The following is a 23,989-nucleotide window of genomic DNA, read 5'->3' as shown; positions in this document are numbered from 1 at the left end:
ATTATTACAATATGAAGCTTTTGATATCTGAAGGGAAAGTTTTTCTTCCCTACACTTCCTCAGAATTGTCTTGGTCATTCTTGGCCTCTTCCAATTCTACATGAATTCTGGAATCACTTTGTCAAAGTCTACGAAAGACCCTGAATTACAATTTGGAGTAGACTGGTTTGTGGTCATGGAGTCTTCATATCTCTGAACATGATTTATCTCTACATTTATTTAGGCCCTTCTCTGTATTTCAATAAAGCTTTATAATTTTCTCCACAGATATGCTACCTTTCTATGAATTTTTATTCAAGTTATAATAAAGATTGGTTTCTATTATGAGTATAACCTTTAAGAATTTATCATCTGTAATGGGCTGTAGTTTCTTTTATATTGACCTTTTATCCAACAATGTTGTTAAACTCTCTTATTTGTTCTATTACTTTATTAGATTTGCTTGAATTTCTTAGCAGACAACCACATCATCTATAAATCATATTTTCATATTTTCTGACCTTTATAGCTTCTCATTTCTGTGTGTGTGTATGTTATAGGCAAGGGGCTTCAGTACAATGTTGAGTAGAAATGGTAAAATGGTAAATCTGTCCTTGTGTTGCTGACTTTAATAGAAAAATGTTTAATGAGTTAAAATTAAGAATAATGTTTCTAGCCCGGAAGCTGCCCCATCCCGGGGTCATGATGGGCAGCAAGATGGCGTCTGCCAGCAGGGTCGTTCAGTATCAGAAGTTTTGAGATCAGCAGGACTACCATCTCACTCTTCTTCAATTTCACAGCATTCTAAGGGAAGTAAATCACCAGATTTGCTGATGCATCAGGGTCCACCAGACACTGCAGAAATAATAAAAACATTACCTCAGAAATACAGAAGGAAACTTGTATCTCAAGAAGAAATTGAATTTATCCAACGTGGAGGTCCGGAATAATCACTGACAGTGTGGCTGCTATTTGTCATCAGACAAAAAAATAGTCTTTACAATAAAGATTGTCCAAAAATCCAAAATGGCACATGAGAAATTATATAGCAAACAACTTGAATACTCTCCAAAAAGAAAAAAAATGAAATATAGAAAATTTAGATGGACAGTTGTATCTTCTAATATATGTATCTTGGTCAGCTTCTGCAAAAGCTTACCTAATTGTTTATATGCTTATTAAAGTATACATTTAAAAAAAAAAAAAAAGAATAATGTTTCTAGATTACATTGGTGGTAGCAACTCTTTATTGTGTTCATGAAATTCCTTCCTTTCCTAGTTTGCTAAGATAAAAAAAATAAATGAATGACAAATTACTTTATATTTTCTAATATTAAGTCATTGTTACATTACGATATTAATCTGATGAAGTATATTTTTATTTTTATTAAAGAACTTTTTTTTTTTAAGATTTTATTTATTTGACAGAGATCACAAGTAGCCAGAGAGGCAGGCAGAGAGAGAGGAGGAAGCAGGCTCCCTGCTGAGCAGAGAGCCTGATGTGGGGCTCCATCCCAGGACCCTGGGATCATGACCTGAGCTGAAGGCAGAGGCCTTAACCCACTGAGCCACCTAGGCACCCTGAAGTATATTTTTAAAACCCATTGCTGAACTGGGTTTGATAACATTGCATGTAGGAATAACATTTTTTTAATGCCTTTTGAGATTTGGCCAATAATTTTCCTTTTTCCTTTTTTTTTTTTCCTTTCTGATTTTGGTATCAAGATTTTATTAGTTCATAAAATCATCAAGATGCTTTCCATCTTTTTATAATCTTTGAAACCATTTGAATAGAGATTGTCTACGAAGATTTCATAAATCTTTCCCACTAAATCCTTGAGCTTTCTTGTAGGTAAATTTAGAAATGCAAATTCAATTTATTTAATGGTTATAGATACATTCATGTTATAAATCTTTTGAATCAATTGGTTTTATAAATTTATATTTTGCTAAGAAGTATTTATTTTAGCTAAGTTTTTAATGTTCAGAAGGAATATATGACTATACTATTCTTAGTATTAAAAAATTCGACTGAACTATAATTATAATCTCATTCATAGTCTTTTTTTCTCCACTATCCATTTTACTAGCAATTTAGCTATTTTTGTTTGATTTTTGTTTTATGACCCTTTCTGTGGTTCCTTTGTGTATAGGAGTCTTATTAACTCTAAAATTATACACGTGACACATGTTTTTTGATCTTCATTTTTTTTTCTTTTCCCTCTGTTTGTTTTCTATCAAAGCCTTTTCACTTGGCTAAGGAAGATGATAGAAAAGGAATTGCTAGTCCTTGATCTACTGCAGACGAGCTAGATTTTTCGGCCAGAAATGTGTGATGAGAAGCAGGTGAGCACAGAGGCACGCCATTGAGGGTTTCCATTTCATTGCCCTCCCACATGACTGCTGTGCACACAACCCCGACTTCTCCTCCCCATTCCTTAAGTCTCCCTATGCTACTTCTACCCTTAAGAGCATTTTTAGAAAAACAAAACAACAACAACAACAACAACAAAACAAAACTAAATTGGGCTGCCTCACCCACCTCTGCCGCTGGCCTTTTAAAATAGAAAGGTTTCCTGAGGAGAATGATTTCTTTCTGGCCAAAGGAAAAACACCAGAGCAGCACAAATGCCCCATTTAAAGAAGGAAGAAACCTATGCCCCAGAGGCACCTAAAGAACTTTCCCAGCAGGCTGTGTTCTCTCAGGGTATTGTTCCACCGAAATATATTTTTTGCACCAGTCTCTACATTACCAGACCAGAGGGAAAGTTTCCAACAGATCTTTCTGTTGATAGTTTTGATTACTCTCATAGAAAATTTCAAAGATTTTTTGCCAGACGAAAGGGAACATGGGGAGGCCAGCCAAGAACTGGCAAGACCAGCAGTCCCTTTCTGAACAAATGATAGAGCCTAACGCAGTCACAGCCAATTTTTCCATCCTAAATGCTTCGTCAGTTTTAACTCTTGGACCCCTAGCTAGATAACATTAGTAATCCAACGAAGTCTGTAGTATCCTTTGAGATAATAGTGTAAACTGTACTTGAAATACTCCTCATTAAAATTCTCTTCATTTTGCTGAGAATATTTTTTTCTCACATTTGACAGTACCAGCTGTCTTTGAGTCTTCGGCTCTGCTGAAGTCATTTGAAGAAACAGATCTAGAGAAACACTGCTTTGCAGAGGATAAGAGAGAAAGGTTAGAGCAGAAAGCGTTTGGTGACTATCCAGGAGAAAGAATGGCCTGAATGACAAGAGGGCCACAGGCAGGTAACAGCACTGAAGAAAGTGTATCACAGTATCCTTCACCTCTATTGAAACATCAGCGTTTCAATATTGAAACCATTCAATGTTTTAAGAAGACTGTTCAAATATGTTACCTTACTTTGATAAAGACAACTCAGAATCCAGTAAAATAGACTATGCTGGTATTATTATCCCATTTTACAGAGGAGAAAACTGGCTTATTTGGAACATAGTACTAGTTTTGATGAATTAATCTCTGTGCTGAGCTGAATTCTGTTTTGGATTTCATTTTCTCACTCCCTTTTACACTGGGCATACAGCTTACAATTGATTTGAAAGTTACTGTTCTAAAGCTGGTTGCAGAGCGGTCTTATTCAGACAGGTCTACACTTGTCAGAAAGACAAGTCTGTCCAGGCTGACCTTGAATTTTGCCCTCCATTTCATTTTAGGCCACAGTAGACCAAAGAAAGAGGAAATAACGTATTGTGCAGCAAATAACTTAGAACTCTTGAAGACATATATGTCTTATGTGGATAGAACTCCCCATCGGATGTTGGGACAACAGAGTAGGCAGTTACATATTAAGGCAGTTGATATATAATCAAAACACAAGCAGCAATATTCCTTAAGATGGTAAGGGAGAATCAGTATATTCAAAAATATTCAAGGGCAGTGGTAAACAAGAAACTCATTTACACTTCGACTTATGAGGAGGGGCTAAACATTGAAATACTTGCTTAAATTAAATAATCTGTAATGCTTATTGATAAATTAATATCATACTTTTACTATTTTAAATAAAATGTAGAATATTCTTTTTACTAGATAGTAAAGTTTTGGCATTGAGAAACCTAGCGGTAAATAAGGAGTGTGTAATCAGGAGACATGAAAATTAGCTAAGTGTGGGGCGCCTGGGTGGCTCAGTGGGTTAAGCCTCTGCCTTCGGCTCAGGTCATGATCTCAGGATCCTGGGATCGACACCCAAATCCGGCTCTCTGCTCGGCGGGGAGCCTGCTTCCTCCTCTTTCTCTCTCTGTCTGACTCTCTGCCTACTTGTGATCTCTGTCAAATAAATAAATAAAATCTTTGGAAAAAAAAATTAAGTGATTTTCTGGATTGTGTAGAGCTATGGTTGAAAACAAAACCCTTTCAGCATATATTCTTTTCTTCTTAGCAATATATACACTGTATCATGCTTAGACTTTATAGTGGATATGGTCCTATTTGTCCAATATATTTTTTGAGTATAAGATCAATGCCTCTCATCATTTGAAATAAGAGTGTGTACATGCACTCCTATACTGTAATGAACATATTGGCACCGTGCATGTATTACCATTTCTAATTTTTCACATTCTAAGTGGATTATTGTAAAATAAACTGTAAATTGGTAGGAAAGGAGAGAAAGTGGATTGTATGGGTTTTTTTTAGAAAGGGGCGCTTGGCTGGCTCAGTCCATATAGCCTGGGTCTCCACCTCCCGGTTGTAGGTTCAAGCCTCAAATGGGGTGTAGAGAGTTCTTTAAAAATAAAATAAATAAATACACACACATATGTATACACATATACACATGTATACACATATACACATGTACACACATATACACATGTATATGTATATATGTATACATATATACATGTATACACATATATGTATAGACACACATATTTTGAAAGGAGAAGGATTTGAAAGATTATTTTTTATTTTAAAAAATATTTATTTATTTGACAGAGAGAGATCACAAGTAGGCAGAGAGGCAGGCAGAGAGAGAGGAGGAAGCAGGCTCCCTGCTGAGCAGAGAGCCCGATGCGGGGCTCGATCCCACGAACCTGGAATCATGACCGCAGACGAAGGCAGAGACTTTAACCCACTGAGCCACTCAGGCGCTCCTGAAAGATTATTTTTTTAAAAGAAACCTCTTTAGGTAGTAACTGACTAGCGGACAGGTCTTAGCCCTGCGCATCCTGTGAAAACCACAGGCCAATACGGTCAAGTTCTAAGCAGTCGCGGGCAGGAGCGGGTCAGGTCCTAGCAGAAGCATACCTCACTTGTATCTAGAAAAGTTTCCATCCCTTCTGAGAAGTCTTCCCCTCTCCGCCCACTGCGGTTTAAAGGGGCCTCTCCTTTCGGAAAGCCGGAGATTACCGAGCGACTCCCACCAGTGCAGCCCCCCATCTCCGTCCTGCGTTTCTTCCTCCGACGCAGTTACCGTCCCGCCGAGCGAGTCCCCACGCCACACCGCTGTCCCGGTCTCTTATGTGTCCTTTCAGGCGAGAGAGCCCTCAGCTTTTACTCCTAAACAGCTACTTTTGAGGCGTGGCGACTTGGGCAGCGGAGCGAGAGGCAGAGAAGTGCCCCAACTGTGGAAATCCTGGGAAGCTAAGGGTGGGAAGCGGGAGGTGGGTGGGAGGTGGCGTGGGTGGGAGGTGGCGCGGCTGGAAAGCCCCCGAGGGAGCGGGTGTTGACGCAGGACCAGGGCGATCCCCTGTGGCTGCCACCTTCCAGAGCTCGAGCCCCAGGCCTCAGTCCCGCGCCGCTCCCGCCCACACCTCCAGGTGTGCATTCCCCGCCCTTAATCACTCGCCTGCAACTGGTAGTTTGCACTGAAAGTTTGACTGGGAAAGCGGAAGAGAAGCGTGTAATCCCGGCTCCGGAGATCTAGGGGAGCCCAGTCCCACTTGCTGGTACTGCAGATCGAGTCAGCGGAAAACTCAGACACAGAAACGCGTGCACCTTTCTAGCCGAAAAGTCGACTCTCGGCTCTTTGCAGCCTCGGGTTACAGGCTGTGCGGGGAGAAACTTCGTGTCTTCTGCAAAGTTGAGAAGCTGAACTACGAGAGAGGCCCAGACTTCAGGGGTTTTGCGGGCCCGCGATGTTTTCCAGAGCTTTTCGAGGGGGAAGAGGAGAGCGACAAAATGAAAACGCGCGGTGCGAGGGAGCCCCCCCAGCCCAGCAAGCTGGCGGGCGCTGAGGTGAGCGCGGGAGGGGCGAGCATCCGAGCCGGCGGCCGCGGGTCTCCCCGACCTTGGGTCACTGGGGGCTGCGGAGGGGGCGGGGGTGGGACCGTAACGGGAGGCTTCGGCGCCCCTCCGCTCCCGCCCAGCGGCCGGTGCCCGGAGGTCGCCATGATGGGGGAGGGGGCGCGCCGAGGGTCGGGGCTCCGGGGGCGTCACGCCAGGTGACGGAGCGGGCCAGGGGGAGGGAGTCGGGGGTGCGGGAGTTGCTGACTGGTGCTACGTGGAGCCGGCAGAAAAGAAAGAAGGCGGAGAAGAAAGGAGGCTGGCGTCCCCGCCGCGGCCCCGGCTCTCCCTCGGCGCCCCCTCCCCCGCCGCCCCGGCCCGCGCGCCAAAGCGCGAGCAGGCGGCCCCAGCGGCGGCTGGCGCTCCTCCGGGTGCGACTGCTCCGTCCGTGGCGGAGCGCTGCCCGGATCTTGGGCGGCCTGGGCGCCGGCGCCGCGGAGCCCTCCCCGGCTTCCCCCGGGGGGTGGGCGCAGGGGGCGGCCCCGTTCCGGGCGACTGCCGAGGGAGCGGGTGGAGGGCCGGGCGCGGGCGGCGGGGAGCGAGCGCGCCGCGGGGGGCCAGCCCTGGGGCCAGCGGCGGGCGCAGGTAAAGGGGCGGGCGCCGGGCGGGGGACAGGGCGCGAAGCCAGTGGCCGCCGCGTCGCCTGCGCCGCCGCACGGCGCGCCCGGCTCGCACTGTCCCGGGGCAGACAGGCTTTGTGGCTGTGCGTGCGAGTGTGCGAGCGAGTGTAAGTGTGTGTGCGCGCGCGCGCGCTCGCCTGGGTCGGCTGTGGGTGGGCGTGCGCGCTTGCGAGCTGGCCTGCGGGAGGCGAGGCTCTCCTGGCCTCCGCCGCCAACCAGTTGACCGAGCCCCGGGAGGGAAGTTGCCGCAGCCGCCCCGGCCGCCGGCCCTTTCGTGCCCCCCCACCGGCCAGGTCCGTGCGCCCCGGGGCCCGCGCTTGGTGCCGCGTTTGCGTCCCGGACCCGCCCAAGTGACACGTAGGTGGCCTCGGGTTACCTGGGTCTGGGTGGGAGCGCGAGAAGGCTTGCAGGGGGTGGAGGGCTCGAAATTACCCCAGAGCCGGGTCGGGGTGGACGTGGATCGCCGGGATACCCTGCGCCCCGCAGCGCGGAGCTCCCGCACCACTTGCTTCTCTCGGGCGACTCCTTAGTCTCTCTCCAGCTGCGGACTTTCAACTTCGTTTCTGTGCAGCCGCCTAACAAACACGCTCAGCAAGTAACTGGGAAATTGAAGGCAAGGGAGGGACCTGGCTTAGAGTTGGTGGTTTTGAAACCGACAGGCTCGTTTGGTTTGTGTAGGACTAGTTTGTTATGAATGGATTTAAATTTTATTCTTATTTTTTTCTTTGCTGCCATTTGGCCTTTGGTGTGTGAGGCATGACGGCATGCAGGACTTGTTGCTGCCTTCAGTCTGGGGCCCGAGATTGTTGCTCTCTGTCGCCACTTCTCTTTCTTTTCTTGTTTGTTGAAATCTCTGGATTTTTCGTAAATGTGGGTTTTCAGAGAGTGCTCCCTTGTTAAAGTTGCACCGATTCCCATTGGCATAGGTGCACATTTGCAAACCTGAATATCGGAAACTTGTAACTGCCGTTACTAGGATAAAATCTTCTATTCCTTCAGGCTCTAACAGTCCGTGTTTTTCACTTATTTGCATAAGTGTTGTTTGCCCAGCGTAAGCATAACTGTGAAGCCAGAGGTCTGTGATTTAAAGCCTGCGATTCTGGTTAAAGGGAGACTGCACTGGGAAACCTTTTAAATTCTAAGAAGCCATTCCCTTGTCAAATAGAAGAGTAGGCCTGAAGGAAAAGGGTGTATACTGACGTTCTGATGGTTTGGACTGAGTTAAATTGCATTCTGTCTGTCTGTCTGTTTCTCTCTTACACACACTGTACCATCTAGTTGTTTCTGTCCTCGGTTCTCTAAATCTGGTAGGAGTGAGCAAATTTGCCTTGAATGCAAAACTGTGAATAACGATTAGCATGTTAAGTGTGTTAAGTCTGTGTTTCACTTCACGCTGTTTAATTTGAGGATAAAGAAGCTGAATAACTAGGGAAAGAGGTAGTGCGTAGGGGGAAGGGACCGGCTGAAGGCAGGGCCAGGAGGGAAGAGTGGGTTGTCCTAATCTGAGCCTGTATGCTCACCACGTCCCCTAGTGGTGCCACCTCAGCCAGTCAGGTCAGCTTTTCCTTGACCTCCTGGTACTCATCTGGAAAATGGATGGATTTAATGATCTTCGCTGTTCTTTCCAGCTCCCCCAAGTAATTAGAACCTGGCGGTTGGTTATCCTCTGCTGGAACAGTATGAAGAGAGTAAAGTGTGAATGGGTTATTCTAGAAGGGAAGTGAGAGGGCAACAGGATGAAAGGTAGAAAACAAAAACAAAAACAAAAACACAACCTGCTGTAAGAGATGCCTGGAGGGGTGGGTAGGGGTAGAACCTTGACCCAGGGGGGTTGATTTTCCTCTGTTTTTTCTTTTCCTCCTCCACAACGGCATCAGTAATACTCCCCCAGACCCCCTCAGTCTTCCATTATTCTCTTACAGTGAGTGAACTTGTTCAGCCTTAAAAGTGATGTGATGTGAGGGTATTCTCTGTTGTGGGAGCTGACCAGCTTCCCATTTGCCCCACTGTCTCAGGCTCGCAGCTGCCCAGTGCCGTGGACACTCACTCGGAGGATCTCAGTATCCCTGTGAAAGATGGGGAAAAATACAGAGATGGGAAGGGCAGCTCTTTCAACAACTTGTGTTTGGAAACTTCTATTTTTGTTTGAAGCTAATATTTACCAAACAGAAATTTCATTTAAAAAAAATTATAGATTTTTCAAGGCCTTATTGAATCTGCTCTGTTAGACTGGGAAATTCAAAGAAAGTGAAGCTCTCACTTGCTAAGTTTTTTTGCTACATAATGACATTCAGTCTTTAAGTTTGTGATTTTTAGGGCCAAGAATCTTATTTCAAATGCTTAGTAAGGAAAGTTGCACTCTGGGCAGAATACACTGTATCATTTTCAGTGGGAAGCTCCAAGTGTTCAACAAATAACAGTTAAAATTTAGTTTAAGGTCAAGATTTTAATGTCTGTGCTTAATGTGTGGCTGGTCTTTTTTTTTTAGGGTTTCTTTTTTTTGTACCCATATGCATACACACTTGAGGAACATGATTTATTTTAAAAGTGAAGTGTGATGTAATAAAACTGGGAACATAAGCTCTTGGTTTAAAGTCTCAAAGTTTGCTCTGGCCTTGTTAACTCAGCATCATACTATTTGGTTTCTTGTTTTTTACATATCCTGCCCCCTCCCTCCATCCCTTTTGTGTTATTACTTAAAATACCAAGTGGGGAACTATTATGGATGCCTTAGAAGGTTGGGAAAAAAGGAGAAGATTGTAATAGAATAAGCAGTTACTGAATTTCTCCTACAGAGAGAGACACAAAGATGCTAAAAAGGAGGCTTTAGAAGGAGCAGCAGTGGAGAGAGGAAACATGCAGCTAACATAGTAGCTGGTTTGCATAACTAGGGGGCAGCTGTAGAACCCAAGAACCCTTGGCATGCTCTGGAATGGAAAATGAACTTCTGACTCTGGGGAAGACTTCACAGAAGGGCCTTGAAGGATCCTTAAATGGATGCATCTCTTAAAAGATGAATGGTGTCGCAGACCTGTACCCCTGGGGATAAAAATATATGTTTATAAAAAATAAAATTTAAAAGAAAAAAAAAAGATGAATGGTGGAGAACGAAGATATAGTTGGAGTCTGGGGTATTGAAGGCTGGAAAGGGACCAGCCGGTAAATTAGGGGGGACCTTGGATGTTATTTTAAGAAGTTGTGCTATGTGGGGTTGGGAAGGACTAGGCATTAACCCCCAAAATGCCAAAAGACAATGGTGATGCCTACTGGGGCGTCGTGAGAGGTGAAATGTGTGAAAGGACTGAGCTTTGATTCCTTTACTTTTCATTGTAACTCATGGCTAGTGAATTTTCGGGCACTGCTGCCGGCTCATCCAGATTATATAAAAATGATAGAATAAATGATATGTAGTTTCTTCGTCCACAGTCCTCCCAAACCAATAGTGGTCTTTCGAGAAATTTCATTGAGCAGAAATTAATGATGCTTGCGAGGCCTTTTGAGCGTGTGAGTTAAAATCACTCTCCAGGCCCAGAGCTGACCAAGAAAGCATTTTGTTTTGTTTAGGAAAGGGCCTGCTAGTTAATGCTAATTTAAACATGACTCTGATGGCAACCAGCATTCTTGACCCTGTTTATCTTATACGTAGCGTTTAACCACAGCGGTTGGATATTTGTCATGCAGAAGAGAAAGAATTATTATTAGTTTTGAAATGGGGCTAATGGCCTTGTAAAGGGGAGGAGGTAGGAGAGAGCAATACTTTGGAGACTGCAGTGAGGGCTAGACCCAACCCTGAAAATCCTTTAAACATAATTCCAATAGAAGTAGCTTCAGGGTATAGACGAATACTTCTTTAAGAATCTCCTTTCCAGTCATTTTTTTTCCCCTCCTGTTTTTTTTTTTTTTTTTTCCTCCCTAAATCTCCAGAGCTACGGTGTCTAGTTCATAACCTCTCAGATAGGAAGAATCTCTTTCGGGCCGGTCTGTTTCTTCTCCTCCCACAGTGCCTCCATGTCACAGGTAGGAGTTGGGTGGCTTTTCGGCTGTATGTCACAGGTTGAGCTAGTCTGGCTAAGTCTTCTAATGCCTTGAATCTGGAGATGCTGGGGTACCCAAGAGCCTTAATAAAAGGAGATTATGTCAGCTGTTTTTTACTATCTTCTGGAAACAATTTGAATGAAGGATCCTCCCACCAGTTTTATCTTTTACAAGGGAACCTGGCTTTGGCGTGTTTAATTAGTTAACTTGAAGGAGCCCAGGGTTGTATACTGTTTCTTAGAAGGATACTTTGTTTCTTCAGTTTCTAGGGAGGGAAGTAAGAGAGGATGGTGGTGATTGTGATTTTATTTAAATGCCCTGACATTTTTTTCCTGCAGGTTAGTATGATTTCACCGTAGCATTGTTGTTACTGACTTACGGAGATGGAGCAAAGAAGATTGTCCTACCACTTTGATGTTAGCTCCTGTCACCCGATTGCTGCTATAGAAACATGAACCTTGACGTTCATGTAAAATACAAATTTCTTTCAGAAATGAAAGAGGACTGTTGTACTGTGTGCATGGATCTAGGTTATAATTTTTTTTTATTTTTGTAGTACCGTTTTTGAAAAAGTGCTAGAATGACAGGGCAGACTCTTAACTTTAGTGCTAAAACAAACATGTATAAGCCTGAATGAGCTAGAGCAGGCTGTGTTTGTTGTATTTAATATGGAGATAAGGGAAAAGAATTTCAAAACCAGCCTGTTTCTCTAAAAGAGAAAAAGAAAGTTTGACCCATAACACCTGGTCGTGGGTCTCTCTGGGGGTGGGATTTCCTAGGTTGAAACCGATGAAGGGAATTTTGTTCATTACAGCCATCATAGGTGCCTATGCTTACGAGGGTGCTCCTGTGAACCACTTCTTTGTAGCAAGTTTCCCTTTATCCAGTTCCTTAAATATCAAAACAATGGACTAGATTTGATTTCATGTAAATCTGTCATCCTTGGTTTTCTTTGTCTAAGTGGTTCTCCTTGACCAGCCTGTAAACTGCCTTCATCCTGAAATTCTGCCCTAACGGAAGGATATTCCTGGCTCTTTGGAAGGAGAAATAATTCAGGGGCAGAGGAGACCAGTTCCCCCTAACTCTAGCAGCACTGAAGTGACCGCCTGCTATGTAATAAGCATTGTGCTAGGTGGTCGGTGCTGGGAGTCCTCCAGGAGGTACAGACATGTTAACAGATTCCGTGTAACAAGTGATTCAGTGCAGCACGTGTGAGGAGGGAGATGAGTGCCAGGCAGTATGGGAGCACCCAGCAGGGACACCTGACCTTCAAGGGCGTGGTGGTGGTGGTGGTCAGGGTCAGTGAAGGCTGCTGAAAGATCAGGATTTTGAAGGACCCTAGGAGAGAAATCAAGGAACCTAAAAGAGAAAAAAGGGATCAAGATAGAGGGAATCAAAAGGCTTTGTATTTGTAGCAAATAGATTTGCTATTATTGCACTAAGTCAATGTTTCTCTCTTTTTACATCTGTAAAATGGGAATAAGACCTGACATTATCTGCTTGCTAATTCTAGTTTTCATTTACTTGTTCCTTAATCTTTCATTTGTTCATTTATTTGTTCCATAGTCAGTGGATATTGGTTGCACACCTGACATATACTGGGACACAGAAGAAAACAAGATGTGTAAGGTTCCTTTTCAGGGAGTTCTCATTCTGTTGTACTGTTTTAATGGAAGTTCTTTTGAAATGCTTCAAATATGGAGCATGATTGTGGAATTATTCTTCCATTTAAGTCGCGGTGGCTCCAGGTAAGTTAGCCTTTCCCTCGTAAACAGGAGGACACAGAGCCTGGTATTCTCATTGTCAACTTTGAAACTTGAAATGTTTTGCTGAGATTTACCTGTTTGTGTCCATTGTAGAGCCAGATGCAGCTGTGTCTTACCTGTAACCTTGACTTGCTTCCATCTCATTTTGGATATTTTTATTTTATTGTTTTAAAGATTTTATTCATTTGAGAGAGAGAAGGAGTGCAAGCATGAGCAAGAGGGAGGGCAGAGGGAGAAGCAGACTTCCACGTTGAGCAGGGAGCCTGACACGGGGCTGGATCCCAGGACCCTGAGACTGTGACCTGAGCCAAAGACAGAGGCTTAACAGAATGAGCCACCCAGGCGCTCTCATTTTAGATATCAATTTTGACCCAATGTGTGTTTAAGTTTCTATTTTCAGTTTATGCTTTACTAGAATAATCCAGATCTAGTGTTCACTGGAGAGTCAGAGTTCTTTTGAGGCCACACTATCTCCGAACTTTGCTGTTAATGCATTTCACTGGTTTCGATCCCAGAGGGAGTGAACACAGCAGAAAATGTTCTAACCAAAAGAAGGTAGCTGCATCCATTTATAAAAAGATGTGGATTTTGTAATGATCCAAACAGTATAGATGTGTCTAAAGTAAACACAATAACCTCCCTCAGCCCCTTTAACCTTAAGCACGCGATGTACCTTCTTTGTCAACAGTTGGTCGCATGGCCTTCCACACTTGTGCTTCTGCTCGTACAGATCTACAAACTTGTCGTGTGTAGTAGATATTTCTGTGTGTGTGTGCAGGTCTGTTTATAGATACCCAAGTGTCTGTGTGTCTGGGTGCACACGCTCGCCCCTTCCTCTGTTTGTCATGAAGGCTGTTGCCAGGGCTCAGATGCTTGAAGTCCCAGGAGCACGTGAGGCTTTCCTGAGCCGGCGCAGTCCGGTGTCACTCCGTGAGGCTTCTATCAGAGACGGAGGTCTGGCTGTTAGGAACAGGGAGCAAGAAAACTATTTCCAGCTGCGTGACCACCGAGACAACAAATAGCATTGCAAAGAATGTTATTCTCACAAGACTCTGCTTCATCTGGGTGTCCGGTGAGGGGAGGAGGGGCCTTGGGGAGCGCGACTCTGGCATCTGTGAACCTTTTGTTAGGAGGAAAACAAGACGTTTGTGGTAGGCCCAGCGAGCATGCCCCCAGAGAAGACAGGTGGAGCTCCTTATCTGCGGCAGGTTTCATGGTGCCGGTATTAAGCAAGGACCCTCTTCGAAGTCAGTAATCAGACGGCAAGGGTGGTGGGCTCTTGCTATGGGAGACTCCCGGCTGAGACAGAATTCCTTTTGCGAAGGAACTGCTTCGCCATCTTGGGCTGTGATTTGTTGGAAGAGGGGTTATTGTCCCGTCAAGAAAACGAGGCATTCATTCTGTATTCAGTATTCTATTGTAGTTCCATACAGAACTGCTTGCTGTCCTTGGCGTCCACACAGAGACCTAAAAGTTCAAAGGCTAGGGCAGGATAACTGACTTCCAATTTCAACAGAATCTGGTTCCCTTGTCACTTTCTCTGAGACCTCGTCATTTCAGCTTCGTGCGGCCGAAATCCTGGTCCTGGAGCACTTCCATGGTTAAGTCCTCATGGCTCAGGACACTCAAGTAAAAAATGATAATAATAAAAAAATACACCCAGGAAGTATGGTCCCTTCTCTCAAGTAGCTCATAAAGATGGAGAACCATGAAAACAAATGCCCAAGACCAGGCAGACAATGATGAATACTTGAAGCTGAGGTTTAAACCAAGTGCTATCTGAGCATCTGAGGATAGAGAGAACAACTCTGCCTTGGAGGAGAGGAAGGATTTGCAGCAGAATTCTGGCCTCTGTGCACAGGCTGGCTGAGCAGCTCATTCCACATGGAAGCATAGAAGGCCCAGGGACTGCATGTGAGTGACTGGTTAGGGTTTGTGGCAGAATGATGGTTTGCTTTGCGTCAATCTTGCAGTGCCCACAGAAGGGGGCAAAGTCATGGGGGCCAAAAAAAAAAAAAAAAAGGCTTGTCGAAGCCGTTAGCAGAGGGGACGTGACAGTATAAGAATTCTTCCAGTGAGGCATGTCGGTTTTAGGCAAAGATTTTCAGCTGGTAGCTGGAATGTGAGTTTGAAGCTTGGCTAAGTCAGAGCTTGGCAGTATTGGGGAGAAATTGTTATATGTCAGAGTAAATGCCAGTGAAATTTATGGGATAAGCTGAAGAGCACTTTTAGAGTGAGAAGAGTGGTATATATACTCATGTTTTTTTCAATATACAAAATGCCCTCCCCCAGCTTTATGGAGGTATAATTGACAGAAAATGTTAAGATATTTAAAGTGTACAATGTGATGATTGGATGCATGCATACATTGTGAAAGGACCCTCACCCTCAATATTCTTGGTGGTTTTTTAAAAAAATATTTTTATTTATTTATTTGACAGAGCAAGAGAGACCAGAAGTAGGCAGAGCAGCAGGCAGAGGGAGAAACAGGCTCCCTGCTGAGCAGGGAGCCCGATGCTGGGCTTGATCCTAGGACCCTGGGATCATGACCTGAGCTGAAGGCAGAGGCTTAACCCACTGAGCCACTCAGGCGTCCCATACTTGGTATTTTAACAAGGACAAGATGTATTTTGATTCTTCAGGCTGTTTTTCTTTCTAGCAGGTGATTGAAATAGTCTTACAGGCTATGTCACACATTCCCTGGGCGCTCACGGCGGCTTCTCTTGATGAGGCAGTCCTGGGATCAGACAGAGGAAGAAGTCCCAGCTCGATGTCCCTTTGGGTGCAGGAAAGCTCCCAAAACAATTCATTTTGGCAAAGGAAAAGACAACTCTGAGACTAGTCAGAACACCAGTGATAGTTTGGGTGCTGAGAGGAATTGCAAAGTATAGTTTTAATTTACCGCGGGACTCAGCAGTGAAAGTGCTATTACAGTCATTGCTACAATAGAAGACAAGCTGAGAAACTCAGCAAAACTCTGGAAACTCCCCCTAGCCAAAAGACCAGATGTGGAGACCTCAACAGGTTTGTCGTGGGGATTTATAAAATCTGGTCTAGTACATGTAAGCTTCCATTGGCTGATTAAGGTAAAAATAGGATACAGTACAACTTTGCTATTTACTTGGTCAAGAAAAAAAAAAAAAACTTTTCTAATTAACAGTGTATTTCCATTTTGTGTCATTATATTGGCATGGTTTCCTGCATGTGAGCTAGGATAAGGACACATCTGTTCTTAGTCGTTTTTCTGTCTGGGCCATTATGATTCTTTAAAATTATACTCCTGAGGCGCCTGGGTGGCTCCATGGGTTACAACCTCTGCCTTCGGCTCGGGTCGTGATTCCAGGGTCCTGGGATCGAGCCCCACATCGGGCTCTCTGCTTGGCGGGAAGCCTGCTTCCCCCCCCCCCTCTCTGCCTGTCTCTCTGCCTGCTTGTGATCTCCGTCCGTCAAATAAATAAATAAATAAATCTTTAAAATTACACTCCTTTCCATTTAATAGTAAAAACAGTACATGCTGCTTTTAGAATCTGGAAAGTACAGGAGACTCAGCCATAGTGCTGTCCCTCAAAGAATAACTTCCTCCTTCCATCTTGGGATCATTTCTTGCAGTTTTTTGAATATTTGATCTTCCCGAATAGTGGGTAGCATCCCGTGTTGTGTCCTAAGTACACATGCCATTAAAATCATGTTTAATTTCCAGTGACAACCTGGTAGTCACAATGTTTAATATGTAACATGTTTCATTATTTCCCATCTCTGCTTGCTTGGCTTCTCGGCCATCTTGAGGTGCTGGTGTTCCCAGAGCCCCAGCCTTCTTCTCAGTCGTCTCCGTGGGCGAGCTTAACTACACGGTGGACTGTGGCTTCTGCCGGCAGTTCTCTGTTCCCTGGTATCAGTATGCTTGCTCTCTTTCCATTTTCAGGTCTCCACTCAAATAACCACCTTCTTAGTGCAGCCTGCCCTAATGACTTCATTTAAAATTGTATGACCTTTCCCATTTATCGACATGCCTGATATTTTTTTGTTTCCTCCACTGTATTGTCTTTTGACTTCTTAAGTGAGGGAAAGTAGTTTTTAAAAATTTTTCGTTCTTACTGCTCTGTTCCCGATGCTTAGTACAGTACCTGGCACATAGTAGAACTCTGACTTTCTGAAGAAAGTCTTTTGAACGGACATTTTTAAAATTCAAAATTAATATACTGAGCATGTTATATAGTCCATAACGTACGGTCTTGAGTGCTTGGGATTTACAGTCTAGGGAAGGAGGCAGCCTTGAACAAGTAACCCCCGGGGTGATTGGAATGTTTGAGGAAAGCAGGGTGTCCTGGAAGAGTATGGCAGGGAGACCAGCTTTGGGAGGGTGGGAGGAGTTTCTTGGAGAAAGTGGTGTTTATACTGAGGCTGGGAAGATGAGTTAAGTGAAACTGGGAGGTGAAGATGCGAAGAGTAGAAGAGACCTTGATAGAGAAAAGGAAGGGGGTGATTTGATTGGAAAAAATTAGGAAAATAAGCAAAAAGTCCGAGTCTCACTTCTTGAGTTGAAATTAGGTCATTTGTTTTAAAATGATGAAATTGTATAAGGGTGGGGGGATTGATCAGCTTTGGCTTTTTTGACATACAGTACTTCATTTGCAGTAATTTTGCATTATCAGCAGCATTTTTGCCAATTTTGCCTGTCATTGAGGGAGGAGGAATTTTTCAGTCTGAAAGTAGCAATATTTTTAATGGACCTAGCTTAAATTCTGTTTTGTGCTCAGAAAAACGCTGTGAAAATGTAAAACAATACAGGCGCAGTAAACATTCTTGCTAATACCTGACTTCATCAGGAATGCTACTGGTGGCTCAATATGACATGGCCAATTATTGCTTTATTGTATACATGTAAACTTTGGCATAAACGTCTTTTATCATGTAACTAAATGAGTTTTGTACAGTTTCTCTTTCTGGTCAGCTGAGGGTTTTGTGATGCTTGGAAAATGCAGTATTTTCTCTATGTGACAAGTACAGATAGGTTTATTAATTCAGCCATTATAATATTATTCATATTTTCTATGCCCTGGTTCTGTACTGGAGTTGTCATAGCATGATAATGGGCCTTTAGTCTCTACAAATGGGCTTTTGTCTATTTCTTTATAGCACTTTCTGTGTGTTAGCATAATATTAAATAAAGATTCCTATTGGGCCTTTATGAAGTGTTTATTAATAAAAAATAATCCTCTGTGCATTTGGGACTACTACTTTTTTCCAAATACACAGAGGATTATTTTATATTAATATATTACCAATCTGCTTTTTGTCTTTGTCTGAAAAGACTTCACTCATCCTTTCTGATTTTAAACTTTCAGTGTCATTTTATTTAATATATTTTTGCCTATGAACATTTAGTTGGATTTTGTTTTAACATACCTCTTAAAGGAATTGTATGGTTTTTACGTTTATTGTTACAACCAACATGTTTGAACCTAACTCTTACCCTTAACTTTTTTCCCCTTTGTTATGAAAGATACCATGGCTTGAGTACGAAGTAGTAGCTTGCCTTTCCTCACCAATATTTAGTCATTTGGGCTTACATAAATTACATAATGTCTTTAAGCCTACACATTTCTATTTGTAAAGAAACAACACACAAACACACACACACACACACACACACACACACACACAAGTTCTGCATTAATAGTTTAAAAATGTTTGGCACACTGAATGTGTTTGCTTTTACTATTTTCATTGTTGATGGGTTGTCGTGTGAACTTGATAGTTGGTTGCTCCTGACCTACGAAAATGGCAGGTTTTGTGTGCTTCAATCTATCATTATGCTTTCTGCTTTTATTTTCTCATTCTGTGCATTGTTGGTTCAGTACATCTATAGTATCTGAAGTGGCCAAGTCTAGTTTCCAGTTTTACAACTGATTGCCTCCCTTTTCCAAATACATGCCTAAACCTTGGTTTCTCTGGTTCTCAAGGTCAAAGAACTAAATTACGTTGATCCCACTTCCCTGCACAACAAAGAATTTAGTAATGCCTTAATTATTCTTGCCTTCTTTCCCCTTTCCAATTTCCATTATACATTTATATGTAAATTTATATATGTTTTACCTCCTAAAGTGTAAGAATAGACTTCAGATTTTTGTCTTCTATTCTGTAATAAAGTCTGCTGCTGTATTTTGTATCTGCCTGTTTTGACCCTCGTTAGCTCTTGGGACCATTAGGCCCCTTGCTTTAGCTGGCTGGAAAGGGGTCTCCTGTGTAGTTGGGGAAAGTCCTCAGATTTATCCGGCCAATGGATAAATATTGCATTCTTCTGCATTCCTGAGTTAGACTCAGGATTTTTCCTATATTTATCAGAGCATCTGTCCTGTTGAAGTTCAAAAGATGCATTGTGTGTCTTTCAGATTTATGTGGTCTAAGAATGTGCTGCATATCCATCTTCAAAGAGTATAGTGGAAATAATGGCTTGATTTTTGGCTTCCCCTTCTTGTTTTAGTACTGTTGCTGATTTTTGGCATTTTGTGCACCTTCTTGAGCATTTTAATGGGAATTGGGAGGAGTTGTATTGGGATATCTGGTTTAGTGGCTTTCAGCTTTTTTTTTTTTTTTTTTTTTACCATGTCCCAAGGTTAGCAATGGTTATATATGTGAATAAAACAAGTTTTATGCAGCTTAACTATAAACTAAAAACTGTAGCACTTTTTGTTTCTATATTTTCTATTATGGCCTGTTCATTTTCATTAAAAAGTGCTGGTCGTAACTCAGAAATTTTGAAAACCATGATCTGGTCTTTTGCTGTTCTATGTGGAATTAGGACCATTCGCTATTCAACATGTCTTTATTATGTACAATACCAGTTCCTGTGCTGGTAGCTGGGAATAAAGCAGTCATTATCACTGGAGGCATGAAGCATGGAGTCTAGTGGGAAGGGGGCTGTTGACCAAATGGTCACTCAGATATATGCTTACAAAATATGGTGAGTATTAGAAGGGAAAGAGAACAGGGAGTTTCAAAAGGGATTAAATGGGGAATCTTATCTGACTTTGGGGTGAATCTGGATTTCCCTGGGGAAGTGACATTTGATTAGATCTGCAGAGTGAGAAGGGGTTAACTCTGCAGGGCTGTGGTGGGTTGTGTGCACATGGGACTGTAGAGTCATGGAAGAATTGAGTGATAGAAGAGAAATAGAGTACTAGAAGTGAATGACAGATGGAAGGCGGGCCTTTTGGTCTGATGAGTTGGCAATTTTTTGTGATACTTAGTGGGCCTCCTATTTGTGACTTTTCTTCCCCCACTGAACAAAATTCAGGTTGGAATAGAAAGGCTATTTTGGGGAGGTAGGTGTAAGTATATGTTGTAGCAATTTTGTGTATTGCTAAAAACAGCTGGTGTTTATTGAAGGCTTGCTCTGCATTAGGAACTGTATAAAGCCCTGCCTGGATACATAGGTGTAGTTTTGGTTGGATTAAAAAATACTTATATAGGGTGCCTGGGTGGCTCAGTGGGTTAAGCTGCTGCCTTCGGCTCGGATCATGATCTCAGGGTCCTGGGATCGAGTCCCGCATCGGGCTCTCTGCTCAGCAGGGAGCCTGCTTCCCTCTCTCTCTCTCTGCCTGCCTCTCTGCCTACTTGTGATCTCTCTCTGTCAAATAAATAAATAAAATCTTTAAAAAAATACTTATATAGTGTTATTACCAATTTAGTAGGTATGCATAATCTGGAAGAAAGTTAAACACTGAAATTAAGTTTTGGTACGTGAGGACCACACGACTGGGTGAGTGTTTCATAACTTCTCAGTGGCTTTTTTTGTTTGTTTCCAAGAATGGAATTAGGAATTATTGCTGTGAAGATTTTTTTTTCTCCATAGTAGGATTTTTAGGGTTCTCCCCTCACCTTTTCTAAATCTGTGTGAAGAGGTTTTTGTTTTTGTTTTAATATTTTAAATTGGAAATTAATAAGTTTGAAACTAAAAGAGATGTGAGATCAGGAGTCAAGTGCCAGTTTTGTCACCACTGTCCGTGGGGCCTTTGATTGTACCCACACTTTCCAGGCCTTTACGTCCTTGTCTTAAAACAGAGGCCTTGGTCAGACTGAGAAAGACAGGCACCTTGATTTCACGCAGAAGCAGAATCTAAAAAACAAATGGAAAAAAAGCAGAATTGGCCCTATAAATTCAGAGAACAAACTGGTGGTGGCCAGAGAGAAGGAGGTTGAGGGATGGGCAAAGTGAGTGAAGTGGTGGGTGGGGGGTGGGGGGCAGCGGGAGATAAGGGCTTCCAGTGAAGGAATGAGTAAGTCATGGGAATAAAAAGTCCAGCATAGGGAGTATAGTCAGCGATACTGGAATGGCCTTGTGTAGTGCCAGATGGTAGCTACCCTTGTGAGCAGAGCAGAACCTAGAGAGGAGTTGAATCACTGTGTCGTACACGTGAAACTAATGTAACATTGTCTACAGGACTTGGGATCGGTTTGCACTAATCATTCTTGTCATAGCCTGTGACTCTGTACTTTTTATTTTCAACTTTGCCCTGGCTGTTTAATGTTCAAAGACCTGATGACCCCGTGCCATCAAGCGAATTTAGCCTGACAGGTTCCAGCTAAATGCAGGAGAACTCTGGGTACTTCCGTCCTTACCTGTATTGTAAGGCCAGGCTCATAGGATGACACAGCTGGTGCTTCTCTCGGCCACATGGACGGGTGGGCAAAGATTAGGACGTTCCTGAGCAGATCCTTACGTCTTTACCATCCTGGTTTGCGGTTCGTGCATACCTGAAGTTAAATTTTTCTTTTTCTAACCTTTGAGAGTCTATGAAGGTGAAAAATCATTATCTTCCTTCAGTTTATTTTCTGAGTAGTTGCTTTGGGGGAAAGTGCAGTATCTAAGTTATATATAACCCACATTTTAGAAAATCCCATTGAATATATAAAAATAATATATATAATATATAACATATATAAAATATATAAATAAATATAATGTAAATATATAGAAATATAAATAAATATAAAATATAAAAATAATAAAAATATATATGAATATATAAAAATCCACATTTTATAAAAACCCATTGAACAGTGAGTGAGGTTATTTCAAAGAGATTTAAAGGGCTAAGGAATCATGTAGAAGACTAATTCAGCTTTAATGACTATTTAATGACTATTCCAAGTTTAATTAAAGAATATTTGATAAAGAATGGGTCTTAGTGGAACAGAAGAAAAGTACTTGATGACTCTATTTTTCTTACACGCATATTAAATCAGTTGATTAAAGTGGAGTTTTTTGTAATTTCAAAGTTTTAAGTCATTATTTTACTTAGGAGTGCTTTATTTCACTTGTTCTTATTTTTGAGTAAAAAGTACTTGGAAAAAAAGACAAGACACATGCTTTTTCTGTTTGAGCTTTATCTAATTCCTCATTCATAATATTTATTCAAGAAGTTTGGGTAGCTGTGGGTATTTTAATTAATGGGTTTTGGTGCTGATCCATCTGCTCATATTCCTTTATTTGTTGTTGAATTATCTTCTCTTTAAGCTGAAACTATGTGGAAACCCAGCCAGGACCTCAGGGCTCCTGATCTGGGACAAGGCAGGGGCAGGTCATGTAGGTGGTGTTTGGGATACAGGTTGGGCATAAATCCAGGCAGGTAATGGGCACAGGTACTGCTTAAGGCTAGTACTAGAAATAGGTGAATCGGAAGGGTTTGGAGTCATGGAGTTAGGTTAAGTTCAAGGCAGACAAAGCCAGGAAGAGGCACAGGGTGTTCTCATGCGCTGCCTAGTGTTCTAAGGAAAGGCATTCTGGATAGCTCAAGGATTGAAGTTGTGTAGACAGAAATCTAAAGCTCCCTGGAGGAATTTTATCTTCAGAATTAGGAGCATCACTTGAACATCTCTGCTTGTTCAAGGGAATGTCAACCCTCAAGCAGAGCTGCTTTGTCACCGGGACCTTGGGAAATGGAATCTTGGCAACTCTTCAAGCATTTGGCCACCTCAGAGTGGAAGACCACAAATCACAAATTTGTATCTGCTCCAGGAATTAGGGACCTTGTTGAACACCTTCTCTAGGAGCAAGAATCAGCTCAGGTTTCATGTCTAAATATATTATATTTATATTTTAGTTATATATAGTTGTATATAACTATAATAGTTACTGTAAAAAATATACTTAGCGTTCCATTAATTTTGGGAAAAAAGTTTTAAGTGTGTCCATTGCTGTTACAGCAGAGGTTAGTGGACTGTTTGGGGCTAATACTAATACAGGGAGAATGTACTGACCTAATCATTTACTTACCTGGGTCCTTTCCTTTTTCGTCCTATTTTGATGGTGGAATAACTCAGCTAGTAAAAATTTTTCAGTAAACATATCTTAAAGTATTCACAAAACTGTTCAACTCCTTTTAAAAAGTTTTTATATAAAAACACTGATTAGAATATTCCTTAAAATGCTTAACAATTTTCTGAAACCAGACATTATGAAACCACTGCATTATGGCAATATTTAAATAAACAAACCCACTCATGTTTGCAGTTCCCTAATGTAGTATATTTTTCATTTAATCATGTTAATTTTATGGCCTATTTCCACTGTGGTCTATTTTATGGCCTACTTCTACCTAGAGTTAACAAATGTGTTTTTGTTTCTACTGACCATTTCTTTTTTAAAAAAGTTAATTTTTTTAAATTCAAGTGTAATATACAGTGTTATATTAGTTTCGGGTATACAATACAATGATTGAACAATTCTCTGCATGAGTCAGTGCTCATCACAATAAGTGTACTCTTAATCTGGTTCACCTATTTCACCCATCCCCCCACCTACCTCCCCTCTGGTGACCATCAGTTCTCTATAATTACGAGTCTGGGTTTTTGTTTTGTTTCGTTTTTGGTCTCTTTTTTTGTTTGTTTGTTTTTTAAATTCCACATATGAGTGAAATCATGTGACCATCTGACTTATTTCACTTAGCATTATGCCCTCTAGATCGATACATGTTACAAATGGCAAGATTGCATTCTTTTTATGGCTGAGTGATACTGTGTGTGTGTGTGTGTGTGTGTGTGTGTGTGTGTGTGTGTGTGGTGTTTGTGTGTACACCATATCTTTATTCATTCATCTAGGTATGGACAGTTGGGTTGCTTCCATATTGCGGCTATTGTAAATTATGCTGCAATGAACATAGAATGCATCTATCTTTGAATTTGTGTTTTTGTTTTCTTTGAGGAAATGTGCAGTAGAGTTACTGAATCATAGGGTAGTTCTGTTTTTAATTTTTTGAGGAACTTCATATGGTTTTCCACCAATTTGCATTCCCACCAATAGTGCATGAGGATTCCTTTTT

General features: G+C 42.3%; 1 protein-coding gene across 1 annotated transcript in view; it reads left to right on the top strand.

The window, feature by feature from the left end:
* The first annotated feature begins 5,346 nt into the window (after nt 1-5,346).
* LPAR1 (lysophosphatidic acid receptor 1) overlaps nt 5,347-23,989 on the top strand; it is a 135,572-nt gene continuing 116,929 nt past the window's right edge. The window contains exon 1 of the mRNA XM_047700531.1: nt 5,347-6,196. The gene's annotated coding sequence lies outside the window, so the exon portion shown is untranslated. The remainder of the gene's footprint in view (nt 6,197-23,989) is intronic.

This window comes from Lutra lutra, chromosome 13 (genome assembly GCF_902655055.1).
Source record: "Lutra lutra chromosome 13, mLutLut1.2, whole genome shotgun sequence".
NCBI classification, from domain to species: Eukaryota; Metazoa; Chordata; class Mammalia; order Carnivora; family Mustelidae; genus Lutra; species Lutra lutra.
The sequence above is the reverse complement of the archived record's forward strand: the minus strand, read 5'-3'. Positions and strand labels throughout refer to the sequence as shown.